Source organism: Pantherophis guttatus, chromosome 5 (genome assembly GCF_059756535.1).
Source record: "Pantherophis guttatus breed Tessera chromosome 5, ASM5975653v1, whole genome shotgun sequence".
Lineage (NCBI taxonomy): Eukaryota > Metazoa > Chordata > Lepidosauria > Squamata > Colubridae > Pantherophis > Pantherophis guttatus.
Genome location: NC_142067.1, coordinates 91,692,599 through 91,717,064, shown reverse-complemented (window position 1 = coordinate 91,717,064; position 24,466 = coordinate 91,692,599). Strand labels below are relative to the sequence as shown.

At 44.4% G+C, this 24,466-nt stretch overlaps 1 long non-coding RNA gene across 1 annotated transcript; it reads right to left on the bottom strand.

The window, feature by feature from the left end:
• Nucleotides 1-16,969: 16,969 nt before the first annotated feature.
• On the bottom strand, nucleotides 16,970-24,255 carry LOC117673787 (uncharacterized). The gene is made up of 2 exons (XR_009621164.2): nucleotides 24,140-24,255; nucleotides 16,970-17,254 (listed from the first exon to the last, which is right to left on the bottom strand). It is a non-coding gene; the product is annotated as an uncharacterized LOC117673787 (long non-coding RNA).
• Between the last annotated feature and the right edge of the window lie 211 nt (nucleotides 24,256-24,466).

Here is a 24,466-nt window from a genome sequence, read left to right as displayed (position 1 = left end):
ATGATATGTGCATGATGGCACAATCACAAGTGTTCTGTGTGCATTTCCAGAGATTGTGACACAGCTATATAATTCTGGTATTGCTTGAGGATATCATTCATGTGTCATTTTGATGTCATTATGATTTGTCTTGGGCACCACTGCCTGTGAAGTAGAGCTAGACAAGCTATAGGACTTGGGTCAATGTTAGTGAGTTTTCACAGACCATAGTGGACCTAAAAGAACGTTACTAACATCTGTTAGCTGTGGTGGCACAGTGGTTAGAATGTATTCTCACTGCTCATTCCAGGAGTTCAATTATGAGCGGCTCAAGGTTGACTTAGCCTTCCATCCTTCTGAGGTCGGTAAAATGAAGACCTAGATTGTTGGGGGCAATATGCTGAGTCTGTAAACTGTTTAGAGAGCGCTGTAAAGCACTGTGAAGCACTATGTAAGTTGAAGTGCTATCTGATCCATCTTGCTGCTGCTACCATACTTTTGCATTCAGTAACAAGTTTATCAAAGTATATTGTATCCATAAAAATATTGGCTGGAAAACTACTTACAACAATCCAAACTGTCATCTGTGACAATGAGTACAATTCACACCTTACTTAGATGTATATAGGTTAGCCTATCATGTTGGGATTATTCTAGCTATTCTTAAATTGTGAGAAATTTATTGCTTAAAGCATTGTAAGCCGCCCTGAGTCTCCGGAGAAGGGCGGCATATAAATCAAATAAAAAAAATAAAAAAAAAATAAACTCCAAAATCAACAATCAAAAGTGACATCCATTCTAGTTATATTGTTAGCAAATGGTGTGCCAGAAAGAAGAAGAAGGCATTAGCACGAGTCTAACTCTTGACTCTTCCTTTGTATGAATGAGTATTCAATAAGATTGTAGCATGTTTAGCTTGGATCATTATTTCCAAAAATGTTCTCAAAAAAAGCCCAAGTCATACTAAACAATAATGTAATCTTGAAATCACTTTTAATGTCATATTTCAGTATTACATCCATTCACTTCAGCATTATCATATTACAAAGATGATCCAGACTGGATATTGTTAGCATGCCAACATTGATACATGTCAAAAAATTATTCATTCACTTATTACATTTATAGGCTGCCCATCTCGCCATCAGATGTCTTTCACAACATTATTATGAGCCTATTGTAATCTACTTTAAGCTTTTAGCTCATGTTTGGACAATTCTTTTTAACCTAGTGGCATTCTAACAACAGGTTTATCACCAAATTAGTTGTATAAGTGCTCAAAGTCACCTTGAATCATCAGATGGATGGGAAATGTTGTTGTTGTTGTTGTTGTTGTTGTTGTTGTTATTATTATTATTATTATTATTATTATTATTATTATTATTATTATTTTGATGATGATGCATGTCTTTGAATTTTGTTATCTTTTCCAGTTCTCTTTCTTCTATTTTGCTGTCTCCAGGTACTGTTACATTTATTGTTGTTGTTTTTGTTGTTATTTCTGGCTGACTGTGTGATGATGATAATGATGATGATGATGATATTGCAGCTTCCTGTGGAACTGCAAAAAACTGTGCTACTCGGAACATCATATATTTTAAGAAGATACTTGGTTGAAACCTAGGATGCTGGCAGCAAGCTGTATCAACCATTAGCACCAGTCAATGGTATTTGTGACACATTTTTAAATGATCAGTTGACTGAGTTTCATGTTTAATGAATAAAAGAGATAATAATAGATGTAGCAGTACCTGGAGACAGCAGTGTAGAAAAGAAAGAACTGGAGAAGATTACAAAATACAAAGACCGATAAATAGAAATAGAACAACTGTGGCAAAAGAAAACCAAAGTAATGCTATTGGTCCTACTTTTGTTTTTTTTTTGCCACAGTTGTTCTATTTTTATTTGTAGGTCTTTGTATTTGTATAACCAATAGTTATAGATGCTTTGGGTACAATCTCAAAACAACTGAGCACCACTTAAACTCTATTGGCACTGACAAAATCATCACCAGTCAATTGCAAAAGGGAGATTTACTCAAAACAGCTTACATCAACAATACCTTAAACATAATAAAAAATAAACTATACCAGGTTCTTGGGAAGGACTCAGTAGGCTGACAACTGGCTGACTGAGACAAACCAGTAATAATAAAGAGCTCTCAACTATGAAGAAACCACTGTGTGAGAACAATTACAGCCAAAAAACAAACAAACACATAAATGGTATAAAGATGACTAGGAGGTATTGACTTGGACTTTTTGACTTTGGTTTTGTATTTATTGAGTTTGTGCATATGCAAAGGAGATTAATCTGCAACCAGACTGTTGTACTTCAGTCTTTAGATTTACAATAATTACACATTATTGCAAAATATACCACAAATTTCTAGTGTCTAAAGAAAGTGGTTACAACCATGTGATGTGACATTAAAAGTGGATGGGTTTTTGACTGAGATCACAGACATCATTTTGACTATCCAGACAATGTAATTTAACTTTCTTTCTTGTTCACATTCAGCTTCTCAGCTTTTGTGAGCTGCCAGAATACCTTAGAAAATGCTTTTATTGACCATAATAACTATCTGATCATTTGTCTGCAATCTTTTGACTCAGTCTTTGTGGGTAACTGCCATAATGATAGCAAAGTTATATGTAGATAATAAACTACCATTTCTTATATTTGATATCCTAACTGCTAACTGTATACTAATTGCTGTATAGTTTTTAAAAAGCCCCAACACTTAAGATGTAAGAAACCCAATTTGATTAAGGTTTATTTCTAACAGATTTGGTTTCTAATTCCTAAACTCCTACAGACTATATATTCATAATTCACATTTCATTAAAGAAAAATAACACACACAAAGTAGACTTAGAATGTATCTCTAAAGGTAAAGCTGGATCATCAGAAAGGCTGAATAAAGACAAATTGATGTATTTAGATTGTGGTGCTGGAGGAAATGAAAATTCTTGAGACCGGAAAAGAACAAATTGTTCAGTACACAAGAAAAACCAGACACACTAATAACAAAGCCAAAGTTTAAATATTTGGGACAGCTTATGCCAAGGCAAGAAGAGTTTGATGTTTGGAAAAAGATTTCAAAAACAGGCCTAGAGGAGAGCAGATAGCTAAATGCTATCTGATGACACAGAACAGGAATTTGCAAGCACTCCCATAAGCAGTTATTGGCAGACAATTCTGGTGATGTGATGTTGATCAGGTCACCTAGAGTTGGAAGCAAATAAACAACTGAACATCATCACCACCAAAGTCTCAGGAAAACTGATGCGTCTCTCTATTTTTTTGGCAACAGCACACAGAAGACCAAGTTTAATATTTATTCTTCACATGATTACTGACATTGTTAATAGTAGTATGAGCATAATTTTGACACGAAATTGACTTTTCTGGATTTCACAACTACAGATAGTCCTTGACTTACAACCACACTGAGGCCAAAATTTGTAGCAAGGCAGTTGTTAAGTGAGTTGTGCCTCATTTTATGACCTTTTTTGCTACAGTTGTTAAGCAAGTCACTTCAGTTATTTATTTAGCGTATCATACATAGGCTAGCAATATATATTAACATTTCATCTAGAGTAGTAAAACACAATAAAAAGATTTATGTTCAAATACCAATGTCTAGACCTGTAATGGTGAACCCACAGCATGCGTGCCACAGGTGGCACACAGTACCCTCTCTGTGGGCATGCGAGCCATCGCCCCAGTTGAGTTTTGCTGCGCATGTGTGCGCACCTCCCACTGACCAGCTGGTCATCGGGTCTCTGCTGTGCATGTGTGGGGGGCATGGGGCATACATGGGGGGGGCACACATGCATGCGGGGTGGCCACACACATGTGCAGGGGTGGGGCACATGCACAGGGGCTACGTGTCCACTGCATTTTGGAGGTTCGGGTACGGGTGTGCATTCTTGTGCGTGCGTGCATGCTTTTTGGGCACTTGGTCTGGAAAAGGTTAGCCATCACTGGTCTAGACCATCTAACCATTGATGTGCAGCATTGTTTATATTAAAGAAATCAGATACTGAAGCGGTATATGCCCTCAGCTTCCAGCTGATCATGATGTGATCTACAATTTAAATCACTGTAGTAGATCTGGCTTCCCCCATTGACTTTGCTCGTTGGAAGCGCCTGGAAAGGTTGCAAATGGTGATCAAATGATCCTGTCATGAATACATGCCAGTTGCCAAGTGCCTGAATTTTGATCACATGACCATGGGGATGCTGCAGTGTGAAAAATGATCCTAAGCCGCTTTTTTTTCAGTGCCGTTGTAACTTCAAATAGTCACTAAACAAGAGGTTGTAAGTCAAGGACTACCTGGACCTACCAGAGGCAGGGGAGAAACTATGTCAATTGTTCATTTATCTGAGGTACATCATACAATGATTTAAATCAGAATCTGAGAGGAGATGAAAGCTGCTTGTGTGGTCAAGAGAAAACATTTGGATTATCATGGCATTACAATTCTACTCTGAATTGCAAGCAGAGAACTCAGTAGGGAGGTGTCCACAATTATGGTTCTCCAGGGGAATGCACTATTTGTGATAAAAAAGCAGAACCTACACATCAGAGACTCTCAGCTATTTGCTGTGTTTCAGAAAGTGCAGAAAGAAAACAGGCATATTGGAAAGCAGGAGGAGAATCTAGTTTCGTAGGTTGGGCTTGGTGCAATAGTAAACAGCTACTGGGTCAGGGCCTATGTGCAGATACACAGTTCATGGGCATGCAAGTTCAACGTGAATAAAGAAAAAGACAAGAGACTTTCGGAGGTATAAGTAACCTCTCCCCTTTTGGTCACTACACCATCTCCACAATGGCCTTTCCTGTTGCAGAGGTTTCTCTCTCCATTAGTGTGTTTCCAGCTATATACACTTGAAGGGAGAGAGAAAGAGACCTATCGTAATAAAAGATATTCATTCATTCAGTATGCTCGCTCATCTCAGCCAATGACTCTGGGCAGCAAACAATATTAAAATATATATTTTTTAAAAAAAATGTATTGTGTATTGTCACAATCAATGGTCACTAGCAGAGTCAGGAGATGAGACCCTTCACATACTCAGGGCCCAGGTCATTTTGAAAAGTCAGAAGAGCCATCATGATCGGAAATGTTCCATTGGGTGGGTGCCATGACAGAAAAGGCACATATCCTGGGCCCACCAACCATCATTCCTTGACTAATGATAGGACATGGAGCATGCCCATCCTGCCATATATTACACGGGAAAGAAACTGGGCTTTATGGCTTTTTTTTGCCAGTTTCTCTCTACTTGTCAGTTTCAATCACTTGACCCTGAAATATACAATCAGGCCAGCTTAAATTCATCTACAAGTTCTGTAGTTCTGCTTTAGTGTCCACACTCATGTCACTTTATTTTAAACTGGGAGGTATCCAAAAGGGGTTTGAGAGGAGGAGTAAGCAAACCAGTCTAGAAAACTCTTCCTCCCTACCCCATTCATCCTGCAGTGTCCCCCTTTTCCCTACTGGCTGGTGAAATCCCAGAAGTGACCAGCAGCAACGTCATAGGAGACAACCAGGGGTGCTATTCAGCAGGTTCTGACAGGTTCTGGAGAACCGGTAGCTGAAATTTTGAGTAGTTCGGAGAACCAGCAAATACCACTTCTGGCTGGCCCCAAAGTGGCGTGGGAATGCAGATTTTGCAATATCCTTCCCCCAGGAGTGGGGAGGGAATGCATATTTTGCAGTATCCTTTCCCTGCCACGCCCACCAAGCCACACCCACCAAGCCACGCCCACAGAACCAGTAGTAAAAAAAAATTGAATTCCACTACTGGAGACAACCACTCACCATTGCTTATTAGAGTCCTGTTTTTAATCCCCTGTTTTTAATTAATTATGGATTTAGGGAGTTTTCCATAGCACCTATAAATCTTGCAAATAAATAAATAAACTGGCAATCTCACTGACACATTCCACAAGGATGGAAAAATTAGGAGTGGCAACTGTAACTAGTGCTTTAATTTAATCTTGAGGAAATAATGGAACAGGCAGCACTCCTCACCTCTGCTCACCTCTTCAGCCGCATTTCACTCTTCTGAAGAAGGAATTAGTGGGACTCCCCCACTTCCATCCTCCTGGATTAGGCCTTCTGCCATCCAAGAACAAGGGGTGAAGCTCTACCCCATCAAGACCCAGAAACAGAAGGTCAGCAGGGCCTTCGGGAAAAGGTGAGGAGATGAAGTTTCCACCAGAAATTGAGGCATTTCGGGGGGGGAGGGGTTTGAAGGCCTCGAGAGAAAGTTTGGCCGCGGCAACTTCCACTTGAAGTTGCCTTCCAACTGTATCAAAAAGCCTGCTTTTGTGGGTGGGAGTGGGGATGCCCTTCGGCTGCTTTGGAAGAGCCGGGGAGCTTTCTCCGTTCATTCGCTGGCAAAGGAATTCAGAGGGAAAACTCGCCCTGTTCCCCCCACCCCACCCCCGGGAGCGTCTTGCGATGGTGGCGGATTGATCCCATGGTTTCCACGAACACCTAGCGGCGGCTTGGAGTGCCGCGCGTGGAACTCGCTAGGCGGAGCGCGACAAAAGTTACAACGTTTGAATCGGGGCCGAAGCGCGTTTTTTGCTGGTCGGGTCCCCACACTACGGCGTCCTTGCTATCGTAGAGGTGATAAAACAAGGGCTAGGAGACGGGAGATACTCCAGGCAGAGCTGAATACTGTACCAACAACTCTGCAGGCTTGATTGCAGTTATCCTCCCCACCCCACCCCAAAAAAACCCTATTGCAATTCTTAACTAGGGAAGACAGTTTCAAGGAAGAGTAAGATCTGTGTTCTATATATGGGTATAAAGTAGACGAGTAAGCATCTTTTTCCTACAGTGCTTCAAAGGTGTTTCAGAATTGTTTTTCTGGCATTGCAGATCTTTTTTTTTTTTAAATTTGATTTATATGCCGCCCTTCTCCGGAGACTCAGGGCGGCTTACAATGCGTTAAGCAATAGCCTTCATACTTTTGTATATTTTTACAAAGTCAGCTTATTGCCCCCACAAACTGGGTCCTCAATTTACCTACCTTAGAAAGGATGGAAGGCTGAGTCAACCTTGAGCCTGGTGAGATTCGAACTTACAGTAATTGCAGACAGCTGGTGTTAATCACAATGCATTAGTCTGCTGAGCTATCCAGGCTCCTTAGAAGCCATGTCGACTCGGAAACAATTACGGTATTTGTTCAAGATCACAATTCCTATTAGTCGTCCGTATTTTTCTGTGAGATATAGCAGCCTGGTATAGCACCCTTGGTCAACATAACCAGTTTCTAAAACTAATAATTGTTTTTTTAAAAATGTCTAAAGACAGATTGCAGGTTATTTCTATCTACAAGAATATAATACCGAGCAATGTTCCTTATTTATTGATATGGAACGGATATTTATTCAATGGGATGCAATAGGGCAACACATCCACTGGAATCAACAGGGCAAAGTTGGTGATGTAACTAAGAGATCCATTGCTGTTCATGAGACTTGAAATTGCTCTGGGTGGTTGTCCCCATTGTGTTTGAGGCTAAAAAGAACTGGGACCAGTTTACAATTTTCTAAATTTTAAACCTAGAATTTTCAGTTTCTTTTCTGAAAGAGAAAAGGGAAATTAAGTTTAAATTTAAATTTAAGAAATTTAAACAGAGAGGCATGATTTCTTCAAATGTGCTGACCCATTTACCCTGTCCAAATTGGATTCTGACAATGAGAAGAAATTCAATTTTATTTCAGTGCAGTATGGATCAGAAAATATTCAGAGAGAGATTATTAAAATTATATTCTCTCTTTAAGAGTCTAGACATTTTATTACTAGTACTAAAGCTCAATGCTCAATTTTTAATAGTCAACACTCCCAGGAAATCGACAAAGCAGAAACTAACAGAATATGCTAAAATAATCCTATTTGACTTTTGGCATTAAGAAGTTCCTACAGTGGATGGATCTGAACTCCAAGATCAGCTGACTTCAGGTGGCAGAAGGTTTGGTCAAAATAGAGGAATCTGCTTTGTTTATTTCCAATCCCTTTACTGTAGTATTTTAAGGCAAACAGTAGATAGAGAACTCCTGGGTATACTGGCTAAAATTAATCTGAGAGCTGAATTGTCCTATGAACTAATGTTCCAGGGCAATGAGACCCTGAACAACTCGGTACATGAAAATGGCTCCTATGCCTCACTTTACAAACGTGGAAATGCTGCTTGCTGCTTCTCTTATTTCCTTCACCACCACACAAAAGAACGCCAATAGAGGGACCAAGTTTTATGACTCACATTATGCGGGTTCACCCAGAAGTAACTTTCAGTAAAGCTTACAGTACTCCCACAATCTTTTGTAGTTTGACTTTGGAAGGAAGCCCCACTATATGCCCAGCGGAATCTATACCTACCCAGATCAGAACTAATTTCTTTAAATCTTCTCCGGCCGGTCCGTAAGAGAAGGAGAAAGACCCCACTCTATATTATACTTAGTGGTCGTCTCCTCTGAACTGATGCTAAAACCTAACTGGAAAACTGGATGACCTGTCTCCTCGGTTCTAAAAATACAGTTGCAAGGGAAGTCAGGATGCCCCAAAACGAACGGGACTCCTTGCTTCCAATAAAATAAAGTTAGGATCAGGATTTGAAGAGATTGCCCTGAACTTCCTTTTCATGATTGAGTTTTATATTTCTTTATTTTTATGTCAGCCAGAAAACTCTTCGGGTCCTCATCCGCTAGCCTTCATTTCAACTCTGAAAAGCCTCGCTCTGTGCTCTTGAACAGTACCACCTCTTCGTCTGGCAGAGCAACAGAAATCCTTTGGGTTATAACTAAGGCAGAAAAGAACATGCAAAACATCGAATGGAATTCTGAGCTCCAATCCCGATTCTAAAAAGGCTGGTGGACAGACTGTCCCGCTGACTTCCTCACCCCTCGCCCCAAATGAAAAGAGCTGTTGTCTCCTGGTTGAACTCAGTTCCGAGGCAGACAACCCCTTACTGATTCGAACTATTGTCTAATTTCAAGGCAGCTTGCTTTAAGCGCACCCACCCACACAACCTAACAAGATCATTCAGTGCCCACAGCTCGTTTGGTGATGTTGATTGGTGGGTGGTTATTTCTTCTGTGAAATACAGCTGTTTGGGAAGGGGAGATCAAACCTGCGAGGCAGCGCTGCAGATTGTTTACTGCTTAGGTATGTGTGTAGGGGAGTGGGAACTCAAGGAGTTTCTCGAAGGGAAGAGCCCTAAAGTTTAAGGTGCAATTAAGTTTCTTTAAAAATTGAAATAGCCCCCACCCCCACCCCACTCCGAGTAAATTTCTTCTCGTTTCTGGTGGGTGCCGCGCTGGAAAGAACAGAAACTTATATGTGGCATCCTTCAACGTGGAACTCATAAAAAGGTAGGGAATGTGTGAAGGGATTTAACAAAAACGAATCTGGATTGGAAGCCTGGGACGATCTTTATTCAGCAGCCTATTCAGGTCATGGTTTTTAACTTTATCCAGAAAAGCAGGAAAGGAAAGGAAAATATGCACATTTCCCCTTTTCTCCAGCAGTCCCAGAAAAGTGAAGCGATTGTGCATGGAGGTGTCTCTCTGCGTAGGAGGTTATTGGTTGATAAATGATGTCCTATTTCTACAAGAGATTCAAGATCTTTGCAGAGGTCTGTTCAGAGGCTGCTGGAGTTCTGAAAAATCTCACCCAATTCTCTATTTGGAAAGTCCTTCTTTTCCGATATCTAAGAGTTAGGCACCACCTCCAGGTATCCAAAGAGAGCTCTGAGAATGTCCTAGAGTTGAAAGCATTTGTTCTGGCTGAGCCCATCCCATATTCATATGTAGTCAGATGGCTGGAGCCCAATTAGGAGGTGCTTAGATGGACTTCTACGCAGTCAACCAACCTATCAAACCCACATTCTTAAACTAGTTAAATGATTAAATTGCTTATCTGGTTTGACTTCAATATGCTGTAGAAGGAACCCAAGAGTTGTGACAAGTGCACCATGATTTGTAGGCTGGGGGGGGGGTGTTAATTCAATTAAGGATTTCTTAACAAACAATGAAGCAAACTATAGAGGCTGTGTGAACCAGGTCCCAGGTTATCGTCCAGAAAAAGATAAAAAAGAGTTAGGTGTCATTTTGAAGTTTAATTAAGTATTGTTAACAGATTCTTAATGGCAACAAGAAGTGAAAGATAGTATGATAACCACCAAACTGGTTTATTTAAACTTGAATTGGCTGTTGACCAAAACCATTACTTTCCAGGCCTATCATACCATGGTTAACTAAAACTCCCTAGCAGTGTTACATTCGACAAAGTCTTGTCTAAGCCAATCAAAGTCTCTGGGAAGAGCAACCACAAGTCCAGCTGTTTCTAGAATAAAGAGGCAATATGCAGGACTGGACCTGAAAACCTGGCCATCTGGTTCATGGGAAAGGGAACTGAGTTGAAAACTGAGTGGATTGTCCTTTCCCTTCAGATAATCAAAACTTTCTATTCCAGAGATTATTATGAATTATTTCGGCACATATGAGTATTGACCTCTGCCCAGTCTACAAATGTATTTCATGGAAGAATTGGATGAAGGGAAGGAAGGAAGGAAGGTGATGTGGATGATGATAAACTATGTGTCATGCCCACTGTGGTGGCTTTGCAAAAAGGAATGTGGTGCATGAGTCTGTATTGCTGCCCTTCAGGTACAGATAGCAATCAGTTTCTAGCAGGTTTTGTTTTTCATAACTTCTCACCCATCAAACTTGTATTGAGGAACATAAGGAAACCTATTGGTCCAATATTAAAACTTCAAAGCTTTGATCAAGGAGTGAATGTAACTGTAAATGGAGCATTCATTCTCAGAAGGACAGTTGGACAGAGGAGCTGTTCCTTTCCTTTCCTTTCCTTTCCTTTCCTTTCCTTTCCTTTCCTTTCCTTTCCTCCTTTCCTTTCCTTTCCTTTCCTTTCCTTTCCTTTCCTTTCCTTTCCTCCTTTCCTTTCTTTTCCTTTCCTACCAATTTTGGAAACAGAAGGATTGACTGTCACTGACAAATCTTTCTAATGCAGAAATCAATGAATATTCCCACCATCCCTCCACTATTAAGAGCAATAATCCATCCTGTCTTCAGTTTTGTTCTTTGAGGTTAGGCTCAATCAAGAAAAGGCTGCCTTTCAATCTCTGTTAATTAATCTATTCTTCCTACCATTGGAAGGAGAATAGGGGAACTCTTAATGAGGATTCATCGGTTGAGCAGGAAACTGGCTGGAATACAATGACTGTGTGTAATCAGAATTTTAAAGCATCTTAAAGACTTTAATATTGCCATTTCTGCGGACTGAAAGTCTGCTTATAAGATGCACTTCTCTGTATGTTTCAGAAGTAGCCACTCTGGTCACCATGGCTAATAGCAATAGCACTTAGACTTATATGCCGCTTCCCAGTGCTTTACATCACTCTCTAAGCGGTTTACAGAGTCAGCATATTGCACCCAACAATCTGGGTCCTCGTTTTACCGACCTCGGAAGGCTGAGTCAACCTGCAATCTTCTGGAAGTTGTAGTTATGAAGGATATAGGGGGACCTACAGGTTTGCCACATAAATGTTTGTCATGCCAGTGTGATATTAGCGATTAAAGCAGGTGGCAGACAAATGAGCACTCTTCAGAATTTTGGGGCTATAATCTTTATCAGACCCAATTAACCAGAGCAATGGAAAGGGACTAAGAGAGGTATAGCCCAAAACATCTGCAAGGATCACCCATCTGCAGTTAGAATGTTGTATGGCATTAGAACCAGTGATAAGGATCGGAATCCCCTCTCAGCCAGGGAACCTATTTGCCGATTTGGGACCAATTATTTCTCACTAGGTCTTTTCCTTATGTTGCTGTGAGAGTTAAATAAATAATAATTAAAAAAAAAAAAAAAAAAAAAACCAGAAACGCCCTATGTGGTGTCTTGAAATCTTGGGGGAGAGAGCCGAACATAAGTGAAATTAATTGATTATGAAGTGGCTCTAGACAATCGCTGCCTTGGATACCTTAGGGCTTAGTCCCATTTAAATGAAAAATGGTTTGCTTCAACAAAGTTTCCTGCTTAGCACGTTAGGCTAAAGTGCTGGTGGTTGGTGGTTTACTGGCTGAAGGAAACCCAGTTCCTGGCTATCCCACTTGACTGGCTAGCAGAAAAATGGTCAGAGGAAGGAGACGAGAACGTGCAATGTCTTTGGCTCTTTAGAAGAAAGCTGCAACCTGGAAGTAATAATCGTGGCTGTAGCATGAAATAAATGCTAATGCTAATAATGCTAGTGCGTCGATTGGCCTGTGACAGGAGAGTAACGTCTCCGTCTAGCGCCCTTCTTAAGGGCTAGATGACAGAGTTAAGAGAGTTCAATTAAGGCTTATAAAATTTGCTGTCTGGGACATCTTCCTCTTACTTTGGTTTCCGAGAAACCTCGAAAGCCAAGTCTGAATAGTCCTGGCAAAATCACTTACTTAATCCCTTTTATTAAATATTCCAGTGGGCGCAGTTTTCTAATCCCAGGAGACGGCGACTCCCTTGATGGCCAGAGAGCGATTCATCCCGAAGTGCTCGGAGGGTGAGATCTGAATCTGGGGCCGAGCGCAACGCCAGATCCTCTTCGGCGGGACCCGGCTTCCCTCCTTCGCTCAATCGCAGGAAGGTTCGCTGGAGAACCCGCGAACCGCGCCAGAGCGTCGGGCGTGGGGTGGGGGGGGGGTGGAGGAAGGAACCGGCCGGCCACCTCGCTTCAGCAAACCCCACGCGAGCCTCCCCCCCAAGAAGAACTTCACCCTCGGCCGGGCCAAGGAGGCTGCAGGGGCCGCGTCTGCCTGCCCTGCCGCGGCCGAGCTGTTTCTTTTCGCCCTGAGCTTCGCCTGAAGCCAGAAGCCCCCGGAGAGGGGGAGGAAAGGAGCTGCGCCCGAGCTCCGGCCGGCCAGTGGCTGCAGCTGGATCCCGGCTTCTCAATTAGATCGGCCAGAGGCCAGGCGAGCTCTCCCGCTGCCCCTGGCATTGTCTGCGCCAGCCGAGGGAGATCGAAAGCAGATGGGCCGAGCCGGCTGCATCCTCGCCCGGCCCCACCTCCCCTTCCCTTCCCTCCCCTCCCCTCCCCGACCGCGGCCGGTCCTCCGGGGGCCGAGATAGACCTGCCGCGCCAGCCTCCGGACTTCTTCCCGCCGAGCCCCTACTCCAAGCGGAAGGGCTGGCGCTCAAGGGCCCCTTCCCGAAGGCTTGGCGGATGCGCGCCCTGGCTATCGCGGCTGGGTCGCGGCCGCCGCCGGGCAGCCTTTCCGCACATCGCGGGCGAGAGATTAATATGGCTAGTTAAGTTGGAGCAGACTCCAAAGTGAATGAGCCTGGTGGTGCAGTGGACTAAATTACTGTTAAAGCAATATTTAGCTGCCAGCTGCCTGCAATTAATGCGAGTTCAATTCTCACCAGGCTCAAGGTTGACTCAGCCTTCTATCCTTTAGGTAGGTAAAATGAGGACCTGGTTTGTGGGGGCAATAAACTGACTTTGTATAAAAAAGAACACCGCTTGGGGGAGGCCAAAAGCCCTACTAAGCAGGTATATACAAAAGTATGAAGGCTATTGCTTAAAAGCATTGTAAGCCGCCCTGAGTCTCCGGAGAAGGGCGGCATATAAATCAAACTAATAATAAACTCCGGACGGCGGGCCTCCCCAGTCCCTGCATCTAGAGCAGGGAAGGAGAACGAGCGCGTCCACTGGCGGCGGGTGGGAGATCAGCGCTTAGCGGCGATCCTAAATGCCTCAATCGAACCCAAAGCGTTAATTTATACAGGACGTCTTGCGTCAGCCTTTGGCTAAATTCTATACCGGACACGCTTAAAACCTAAAGGCTAATTGCAGAAGTGCTGGAGTCCTGCGCAGGTATTTTTGCTCAGTTTTCTTGGCAATAGTAACGAAGCGTATTTTTCCCCTCGAGTTCTTTCAGGACGTTTTGGGGAGCTATCTGATGAACTCACAGTCTGGGGTTTCCTAATGGTCTCCCATTCAAGGACTAACTAGGTCTAAGCTTGCTTAATTTCTAAGTCTAAACTTGGTCCTTCAGGACCTTCTCCTTGCAAGATTGACACACTTGCCTGAGAGTAAGCCCTACCAAATGTATTAGACTGACTGCTGTGTAAAACTTTCTGAGAGGGCACTCCTAAATCCAAGACCACGATTTTTATGTCCACATCTATCCATACAACATAGGTGTGACTTGTTTGGGTTTTTGGTTTTCTGACCTGAGATTCATACTGCTACTGATTAAACCCTACATAAAAATTGTATGGATTATCGTTTGTTTAAACCATCTTAGCCCAATGTGTGAAGTAGGCTGTACCTTTTTGCCTTTGACATTCTAGCTCACTAATTGAGGTGCGTCTGAATGGGGAAACTGAGGTCAGAGTATAGCCAGGAGATCCAAAGGTGCTAAAATCTCCACCTCCTTTACTAAAGTGAGGAATGTAAAGATTTCTGCACCATCATTGCCTTCCATCACATAATGATTTCAGTCCTGTAAGGTATGTAGCATGTCAATGCTCCTACAAACAAGTAGCAGCTGATTACTTATCAGTTCTTATGCTTCCCAGCTCTATTGGCCAAATGAGAAAGTCGGTGAGCAAGAAGCAAAAGGAAGTTATTCCCTGATAACTCTGATGCCTTCTTCAGAAACAGTTCAGATTAGCACCTTCTCTTCCCAGTTGCAGTGACACAATCTGGCCATCGTTTCTAAAAAACGAATAATGCTTCTTTGTGTACCCCCAGTGGTATAAAGGACAAATACACTGCAACTTTTATAGCGTCAATTCTACAGCCATGAAGGAGAGAGTGAGGTGGACTGTCACTTTTACTGAACCAGATATAACGAAGAGGTTGATTTCAAATGTAAGTGCACGAGAGGGCATGCAAAACGAAATAAATAAAGTATTAATGTAGGAGAATGATTATCAAAAGGTGTGCAATCCCAGAGAGACTTCCAGTGTGCAATATTTCTAGGAATCACCTTTATAATTCTGTAAATCTTTTTCTGAAAATAGTGGGGAAATAACAGTTACTCGTAATAGCACTCTCAGTGGTGAAATCCTATGTGAAGGGTGGTTGTAAGACCTTTTTTGCTTCCTCCCTCATTCCTCTCCCTGCAGCAAATTCCTCTGAAGATTGGAAAACTATGGAAAGACAATGTTTTCCCCCTTTCTTGCATTAAGGAATTTTCCTTTTCCTTTCTGCCATCCACACATATAGAACATGACATAAGGCAGTGCACCTTAGGCACCTCCCCCACCCCATGGCCCATAGGAGATTTCTACTTTAGTGGGGATGGCGAAGGTCACACATTTTCCTTTGACTTAAATATCTGGAAAAGAGAACCCACTTCCCCAAGGCTGCTGGAGGTCAGATCTTCTGGACAAAAAATGCTGCCATTTTGCTATCCTGCCAAGAGAGTATCTTTTTCCTTGAGCAGTAAAGGTAACTCTGTCCAACCAAATTGTCAAGATCAGCTGGAATCTCTTGTTTCAGCTTTTTGGTATCAACAACCCTAAAACTTTCGGCTCCAGTGGAAAACTTCTTGGTCTGATGATGACAGGTATAATGTAGCCTTTCAGGTTTGCTACATGTTCTAAACTGAGAGATGGGTATGGGTTACACTTACAAGGATGTCCACATACTTTCTTCACAGGAAATCTTTCTCTTTCTCTTTCTCTTTCTCTTTCTCTTTCTCTCTTTCTATTTCTCTTTCTTGCTCTCTCTCTGTCTCCTCACAAATCTATGTGAAGAGGTAATTCGGTGGCCAAAGAAAGGCTACTGTACTTGCTCTGAAGAATCTTCTTTGTTGCTTCGAGGTTCTCAGGGCTGGACTGGACCCCAGTCCATGCTATGGAACTGAGCACAGAGTGGTTCTGCTCATAAGAAAGCAAAGCAATAAAATTAATCTACTTTGTGGGTGTATTGTCATATAATTACAAAATGGGTGTGTGGATCCTCACACATTGATAGAAGTCCCTAGCAGGATTTTGAATTGGCTGCCTTTTAACTTAAATTAGCTTTTTCACAACCTAATTAAAATGAGGTGCCATTGAAAATGAAGGGGATTCCATATCAGGCTCCTCAAATAATCAGTTACATTAACTACCATTTTAAACAGATTGTGACCAGGGAATAACATCTTGCAAACATTCTGTGGTTCTACTTGGGGTTCCTCAGCTTCCATCTTGTGATCTTCAACTCTTGGCCGCATCTTTTTTACAGCATAATATTGTTCCCCAGTCTATTAGCCATACCAGACTGATCGATACACAGCTGAATCATACTATGTGCATCATATTGGGCACAATAAGGTCTATCCCCACTTTCTGGTTACCAATTTTGAGCCATATTCCTTCATCATGTCTACGAAGGGGAAATGCTTTACTGTGAGAGTATAAGAAAATAATTAGGAACATTCACCCACCTATCAATGCAGATGTCACTAATGCTATGAACAAAAGGCTTCACTCCAGACTTCACCTATTAAGACAGCCAGAAACTTGCTGGATAAAATCTTCAATCTGCTTCAGGCCTGGGCACAAGAAAGGTCCTCTATTGCCCCTCTATTGCATTCTTCAGAGTGTCGCAACATTCCCCACTTTACAACCAAAACAAAAGAATTCAATCTAGCTGGCAAAACTAGATTGCCAATCTAATCTCAATTCTCAATAGGATTAGGACTCAACATGGCAGATGCGCTAATTCATAAATGGAGAAAGCTCTGCTCTTTGGAATGCAGCAGTGGTGCCTCCAAAGCAGACCCTCTGAGCCAGGGAAATCCTGGCTTTTGTATGCAACTCCGTCATGAATTGACTATATGAATAGTCTACCTTTGAATTTGTAAATAGTTTCCTATTTTATCTTTGAGAATGTAATTGTGATATGTTTTTTAACATTTTTTTTTTTGCTATGTGCTAAATAAATAAATAAACTATCTTGGAAAAAATACATGAATTGATTGTTTATGATGATCAGAGTTTTCTGTGCCAGCCAAAATTAACTTGGAGGGTCCTAAATGAAGTGATTCCCCTCCTGGTTTCCTGCATTTTCGTGGAAGGAAAGTGTAGAATTTCAGAGGCAAACCCGAAGATACTTCAAAATAAATCCAAACCATTCACTTTGCTTGGATGGCACCCTGCAGTCTAATATTTGCCGGCAGGACATGTTGCACTCAGGTCCGAGTGACCTTCGAAGCTTCCGGACAAATCCTTCTCGTGTACTTAGCTTCTCCCTTAAAAAAGAAAAGAAAAAAAAGAAAAGAAAAGAAATCCATGGCTATTGGTCACTTCAAGTCGCAGTAGATATCTCATAAGGACTTCGACTGTCTTTAAAAGCTACACTGAGGTACCCGGTTCTCTCCTAAAAGAAAGAAGAGAAGGGGACAAAAGGAGAAGAGGAAGACGAAACCACAAGTCAACCAGAATCAAGTGCGATTCTGAGAGGAAAATAATGCGCGAAGGCAAATTAGCTCCCTTTCAAGTCTTTGGAGACTGAGCTCCAGGCTTGGAGCCTGGATTCCTCCCACTGCATTTCCCTCCTGTGGTGACCACCCGACGATGCCCAGAGAAATGGTTTAATTTGGGGAGTAGTGGGGAGATTGAGAAGAGAGGAACCACAGGAGGAGGAAGACACATTTCCCTGGCTGAAATCGCCCTTTTTATTACATTGTACGGATGGCCGGAGTGGATCAATCCAATCCATTCATAATCAGGATTGAGGACACCTATCTGAATTAAAATCTATTAGCTCCTCCACGAGAGACGTGGCCCGGGCCCAAATCAATAAAACGCACAAAAGAGTCTCGCTTTCTGTGTTGTTGTTGTTGTTGTTGTTTTAAAAAAACCCCTCTCGTATGAAATGTGCTAAGGAAAAAAAAATCCCTTGATCTATTAGATCCTTATAAATATTTAACCGGTCTAGAAAAAGAAGGAAAAAAAGAGGTGGGGGGAGGAATGAGAATTTAGCGGAGAAAACGGAAGGCTATCGTAATTAACACGGCCGGCGTTCCGATTATAAAACGAATTTTCCCCGGACTGATGCGTTGTGGAAATGAATGTGTGTGACTGGAGAGAGGAGCTGGCTTGGGGGCTTGGGGAGACTTGAAGGTGATTTTCTGAGGAAGACCAAGGCCCGGGTGTGTCAGCGTGTAAGCCAAAAAGGGTCAGGCGGGATCCACAGTGGGCCGAGTAAGCCATTCGGAGAAAGCGAGAGAGACTCAATGCTGAGTTCTCCAGCCAGGCGACCGAAGCCTCGGGCAGAAGGGAAGAAAGAGCGCCTCTCAGCGCTCCAGCCAGCCACTCGCCACGCTTCCCCGCATTAGTCCCGGGATTGGGCTAGGGCAGAATTGGCCTACCGGTCCGGTCCAGCCATTGCGCGGCAATCCTTTGGGAAGTCTAAGCAAGGAGAACATTACCCGGGCAACTAGTTGGGAAGGCGAGTGCAAGTGCGGGAAATAACAACTCTCCCTGGGAAACATTTCCAGGCAAATCCCCGAGAGCTCCCTGGGGGGAACTGACTGGTCATTGGGCCGGTCGATGCACACAGAGTTCCCGCGTTCAGAGAAAAGAGGGCCAGTTCGATTGCTCATCCTTGCCTTGCTGTCTCCCAAACTGTAGAGCTTCTTTTCTCGGTAAAGACTCAGGGAGGCCGAGGTGCGGATTGAACCTTTTTTTTGTTTTTGTTTATTTAGAAGGACGCTCCCAGGGGAAACGAGATTTTAGCATGGCAGATGCCTGTGTAGACACACAACAACCACACACCATTCCTGCCCTTACAAGAGACCTATCCATCCTCCTCCCGTGATCACTGCCAAATTTCTGACCCGGGACGCCACGACTAAGGATTCGAGACCTTTTGGAGGCGAGGGGTGGGGGTGGGGGGGATCCAAAAGCCAGCTCAGAAAGAGGCCAGAGATCGGAGGTGCGAAGCCAAGGTCAAGTCCTTCCTCACTCGAGAAACCCCACAAAGGAAGAGGTTGCCATCTAGGGGCAGAGAAGCCACCAGGAAGGCAGGGTAGCTGCAGGAAGGAGAAGCTTCTGGGCAGACGGTCTAGTGTATGCCTACCTACTGAGGGCCCCCGTATTCCTTCACAAAGCATCAGGGATTCGTTAAAATAGTAAAAATTCATATTTTGTTATCGTCCCCTTGTTGTTTTTTCAACCATGGAGATTAAGAATAATAGTGGGAGGGAGGATCCAACTTTAAAACCGGGTTAAAGAGTCAGGAAGGCAAGTAGAGACTGTTTCAAATCGTCAGGGCGGAACGAGGCAGATGGAGGAAACGTGATCGCTTTTCTCCGACCGGTCCCAAAACTGGTGAAGCCTCTGTGTAACTTGCGAGTGTTGTCGTCAGAAGCAGCCTTGTTAAAGGTCTCCATCAAGCGGGAGTTAATCAAAAACCAAGGGCAAAGGAATGGGGGCGAATTCGATAAGACCGCTTTAAAGAGGTTGATTCGATTTCAGAGGAAAATAGACAAAATAACCTACCCCCACCACCACCCCGCCCCAAAAAAACCCTGTGCGCCGCCTGGTTTGCAAACTCTTAAATCGACCTGTTTCCATATTTGAGTCTACCGGGGCGACCCCATAAGAGTTAATGGTTGTTAAAGAGCAGATCACCAGCTCAGACGGAAACCATCTCAGCTCCTGCCGAAGTGCCATTCCTTTTAATCGGTCTTGAGCACGAAAGGGTCCCGTCCCCACCCCCAGGGATGGAGCCTGGGCAAAGCAAAGGTTACACCCCCCTCAGGTGGATCCTGGGATTTCATCCAGTCTTGGCCAGGCGAAGCAGGCGCGAAGAAAGTCCTCCTACTCAGCGATCAAGTTCACAGGCCGTTACTTCGATTTCCAAACCTGTCTTGCAGGAAAACAAAAGTTTGGGCTTTTTTTTAAAAAAAAAAAAAAGAAAGAAAAACTTTTCTTTTGTGCCACCTTCTTTCTCGCTCTACCATGGCTTAACTCGTCAAATGCTCCGAAGAAATTCGCATTTGTGTTGAATATAGGCGAACCTGTCTTTCACGTGGGATGGTCGTAAAATCGACAGGAGTAAAAACATGCAGTGGTTTTGGTTTCCTGGCTATCGTTTAGTAGGGGCCTGATATGAAGCAGTGATGAGCTCCCCCACTCCCATGGCACTTTGAGACTGTCTGCATAATTGGGAATGGCAGAATTCCTCTGCTTCTCAGGATCCAGAATGTCCAAAGCAGAAGCTCCCAATCTCTCTCTCTCTCTCTCTAAAAAAAAAAAAGTTTAAACAACTCCCACCTACCAAGAAACATCGGGCCTGTGTCGAGCATATAGACGACCATTTTCACACACGCGTTTCTTAGCACCCATGTCTGCACGGTATCCGCGGTTAAGGCGTCCTGTCCAATCGGGTGGGTGGGTGGATAGGCAGGCAATTGGGGTGGGACACAGTCATTATTGCTGTGAAGGAATGAAAAGACCTTTTCAGGTAGATCTGGAAGCACATTTCTTTGACACTTGCCCTTCCCCCGTTCCTGAATGGCCCTAAGAAGTAAGCGCTTCTACGAGGAGGAACTACTCCCAGGATGGTTAGAACTACGATTTAACATCGTAGTCGTTTTAGAAAGGGAATATAAAACATACAACTCTGTACCAATGTTAGCATCCATGGGGTTTATCCTTGTCACGTAATTGATTCGATTTAACATGGGAGATGCGTTAATTTGGAATTTAGTCAGGAAATTGTTCCCCAATTTTTCTGAAATAGACTTCAGATTGCCAGGCCGCCTGAACTTTTCAAAGACGCCTGGGGTACAGACGGAAAGAAATCCAGGCAGATGAGATCACATCTGCATACCTTGCCGTGACTTAAGGCTGGAAGCGAATAAGCACGTGACTTTGTTCCTTGGGTACAGGATTGCAGCACTTACTAAGGTCGGGAAGAGATCGCAATTGCACTTGCAAGGATGCGAGTGGGGGAGGGGGACGGGGAAGGTGATTTTAGGAGGGTGTGGATGAAAGGCAGGAGGAAGAAACTCTCTCCCCTATTGGTGAGAAGCCTAACGCCTCATTGAGGTCCAGCCTTTCCCAATTTGGTGCAGTTCAGCTACGTTGGACCGCCGCTCGGAGCCAAATAGCGGGATAGGAATGGTGGAAGTCGTGGTCTAACCCATCGCCGGACTGAGGCTTTCAGATTCCTTCTGGTGATCTCTGTAGACTGCTAACAAAACAACAGAAAAATATGTACCAAAGATGAGAAGCAGCCGCGCAAGTAAGAAAACAGGAGGGAAAAAATGGCCCTAGGATCTGTTCCTCAAACAAATGATCAGAAAGCAACCTAAGATTATTGACTGCATAACATTTGGGGCCAGAAAATGGCTTCTTCTCTGCTTGATGCTCGCCTATTCTTTTGCCGATATTCCCGGAGAACCACTCGCCAAAGTCCAAGGACGACCTACATTTTAAATCACCTCTGGCTTTTTTAGTCGCTGCCATCCCCAGATAGTTTACTTCTAAATACTTGCCTAATTCAGTGGCGGCGTTGCCTTATTTCCCCCCCCAATCACTTATATTCTGCCTAAACCTGAGCTCCCAGAACCAGGTCTCAGGTGCACAAGGGGTGCTCAGTGTTGGAACTGTGTGAAACCTGCCATTCCTTCCTCCTGAATCCAAACAAACCGACCGGGGTCGATCTCTCTTGTTTCTGACCTACCTGACAAGAGTTGTTGCGTGGCCAAAAAGTGAGATAATCACAATCTGTCCCAAGTTTCCTCCAAGAGGTATAAAGGAAGTCAATAGACTATTGAGAACAGGGAGGTATATGTGTGTGTAAAATGAGGTGACGGAGAAGAAAGCCAAATCTGATGAGATAACAGGCCTCACACAGGCCCGGTGACTTCTCCGAAACGCCTCCTTTAGAAGCGCTCTCTCTCTCTCTCTCTCTCTCTCTCATCTGGCGCCTTCTTTAGGCTTTCCAAACGGGTTGGTTTACTGGCGCTCGATTGGCGCGGTCCTCAAGATACGACCTGGTTCTCTGCGGCGGTCTTCGCTGACTGAACCCGCCTTGTCCTCCTGGAGAAGGCGAGACCCGCCGGCTGCACCGAGATCAAACGATCAATCCTAGTTCCTCCAGATAATTATTTTAAAATTCACGCCGGAATTGATCTCCTTTTAAAAAAGCGCTTTTATTAATTGTTTCCTCTCCCTTTTCCTCCCTCCTCCACTCTCCCTTGGTGGAAGTGCCAAGACTGCTGCTGTTGTGGGTATCAGCGGATTAATTAAAAAAAGGCCCTGGGAGAAAACGGGTGGGGGAGCGGAAAAGAGGAAGGGAGGGGAAGGTGCTCTTCCTTAGCCCGATATCCTGCCTGCACTCAGATCACACTCGAGGAGACTCGCTCCTAAAAGTGCACAGAATGGGTAATACTTAGTTTTACAGGATGGTTTACAGCACTCGAGGATTCACTGAACTCAGGAGGAAAATTGTGTGTGTGTGTGTGTGTGTGTGTGGACAGAGAGGGAAAGGGGGGGCGACACTCCCGTGGAAAATTATTATTATTATTTATTTGATTTGTATGCCGCCCTATCTCCACAGGACTCAGGGCGGCTCACAACAATTAAAATCAAACCAGATAAAACATGTTAAAATACATATTAAACACATATTAAACATATTAAAATAATCCAAACCCCATCAGTCCAGGCTGATGTATTTAATTAAATTAAAATTAAATATACTAAAATATTGCCCCCCTCCCCCCTCTGGGAGGGAAAGAAGAGGTCGATCCTGTCGCGGGCTTTTCCTGCCCTGTCAGGATCCAGGCTGCGAAGTTCCCAGTGGATTTCTTCTCGGCAGTTAAGTCCCGCGGATTTAAGTCGGGGCACTTCGAGACCGCATGCACAGAGTGAGAGAAACGGCGGTATAAGCTTGGTGGGGAGTTTTCCAAGCAAGAGGGAAGCGAGAACTTGATTTTCCCAGACAACCCCCACCCCAGAAGAGGCGCTTTTCGCCAGGGGACAGCGGGGACGCAAAATCGGAGCGTTGCCTTTCAAACTCTGCCGACACCGGCTCTGCTCCGCTCCGATCTCAGAGATGGAGTGAGGCCGAGGAGTCGGTAGGAACCCTCTGCCTGCCCCTGGAGCCCTCAGGCCACCCCTTGATTGGAAGGGGGTTCACTTTTAAGCACAAGCGCCGTTGTGAACTCGTCCTTAACCGGAGGGAAGGAGGGGGCAATCAGGGGAGGAGAACCGCCAGCCAGCGTGGAGCTGCCTTCGGTCTGGGCACGTGCGTGGATTGGTTTTGTTCTAACTAGAGGTGATGCCTCGGGTGCTGAATCCGGCAGGGTAAAGAAAAGTGTGTGTGTGGGGTGGGGGTGGGGATAATCCTTTCATCCCCGCTTAGATGAATCTCTTTCCTTCCCTGGGGCGATTTGAAGAGATCTCTTCGATCTACAAAGGGGATCGATTCAATCGCCTCGGGTGTTGCTCTGGCAGATTGAGGGGCCGCAACAGGAAAGAGCAAAGGAAGCGGCTTGCGGCCCCCCCGAAAACGCAGGTTGCCTTCTGGGACCTGCTTTTGCCTGAAAGTTTCCTGGATCTCAGCGGGATTGACTTTGGGGCAGGGGATTGCGACGCAAGACTCCGCAAGGGCCATTAGGTTTTTCTGGAGCTGCCCCCCGTTTGGGGAAACCCCACAGCTCCCCCCCCCCGAAGCTTTTTTTCCACCAGGAACTCGCTCCTCTTCAGACGGTCACGGAACCCAGGATAGCATTGCCTGCGAGGGCAAACAAGCCTGCAGTTTGTCAGGTGAGAATGGAACTGATCTGCTCTTTCTCTCTTGGACCCCTCCCTTTCGGTACCTGAGGGCGGGGTATATCTCTCTCTGTATATGTGTGTGTGTGTGTGTGTGTGTGTGTGTGTGTGTCCTGACCTAACTTGTAATAGAACGGCAAGAGAAACAAACGCCGTGAAGCCTCCCGACTTTTCGCTCATCCTCCTTGCGCGGAACGGTCTCGCCACCGAAAGTCTGCGGGAGCCCACAGCCGAACCCCCCCCCCCCATATTGAGGATTTAGAAGACCGACAAAGGCGACGCAAATCAAGAAAGACCCAACAGTTATCAAACAATACTGATCTTTCCAGCTGGACCGGATTTACCTTTGGATTGAACCATCCGCTTATTTCCCTCTGGCCTCTCCTCTCCTCCCCTGCCCGCTTGTCCGTCTCCTATAAGTCCACGCGTGTACGCGAGCTCGTGGCAGGCAATAAAGTCTTCTTCGACTTTGGTCCCCTCCCCCTCTCCACCACACACCCCTCGTCGGTCGAGTTCCTGCAAACCCTGACAAAGCACGCCGGCCACGAGGTACCTGTTTGGGGGGGGGGGTGGCGGGGAGGGAGGGGCTCGTTGGCTTTCTCCCTCCGCCTCTTTCTGCTCTTTGGCTCCCGAAATCAAGGTGCAGCGGACGCCAGCGCGTGATGAAACGT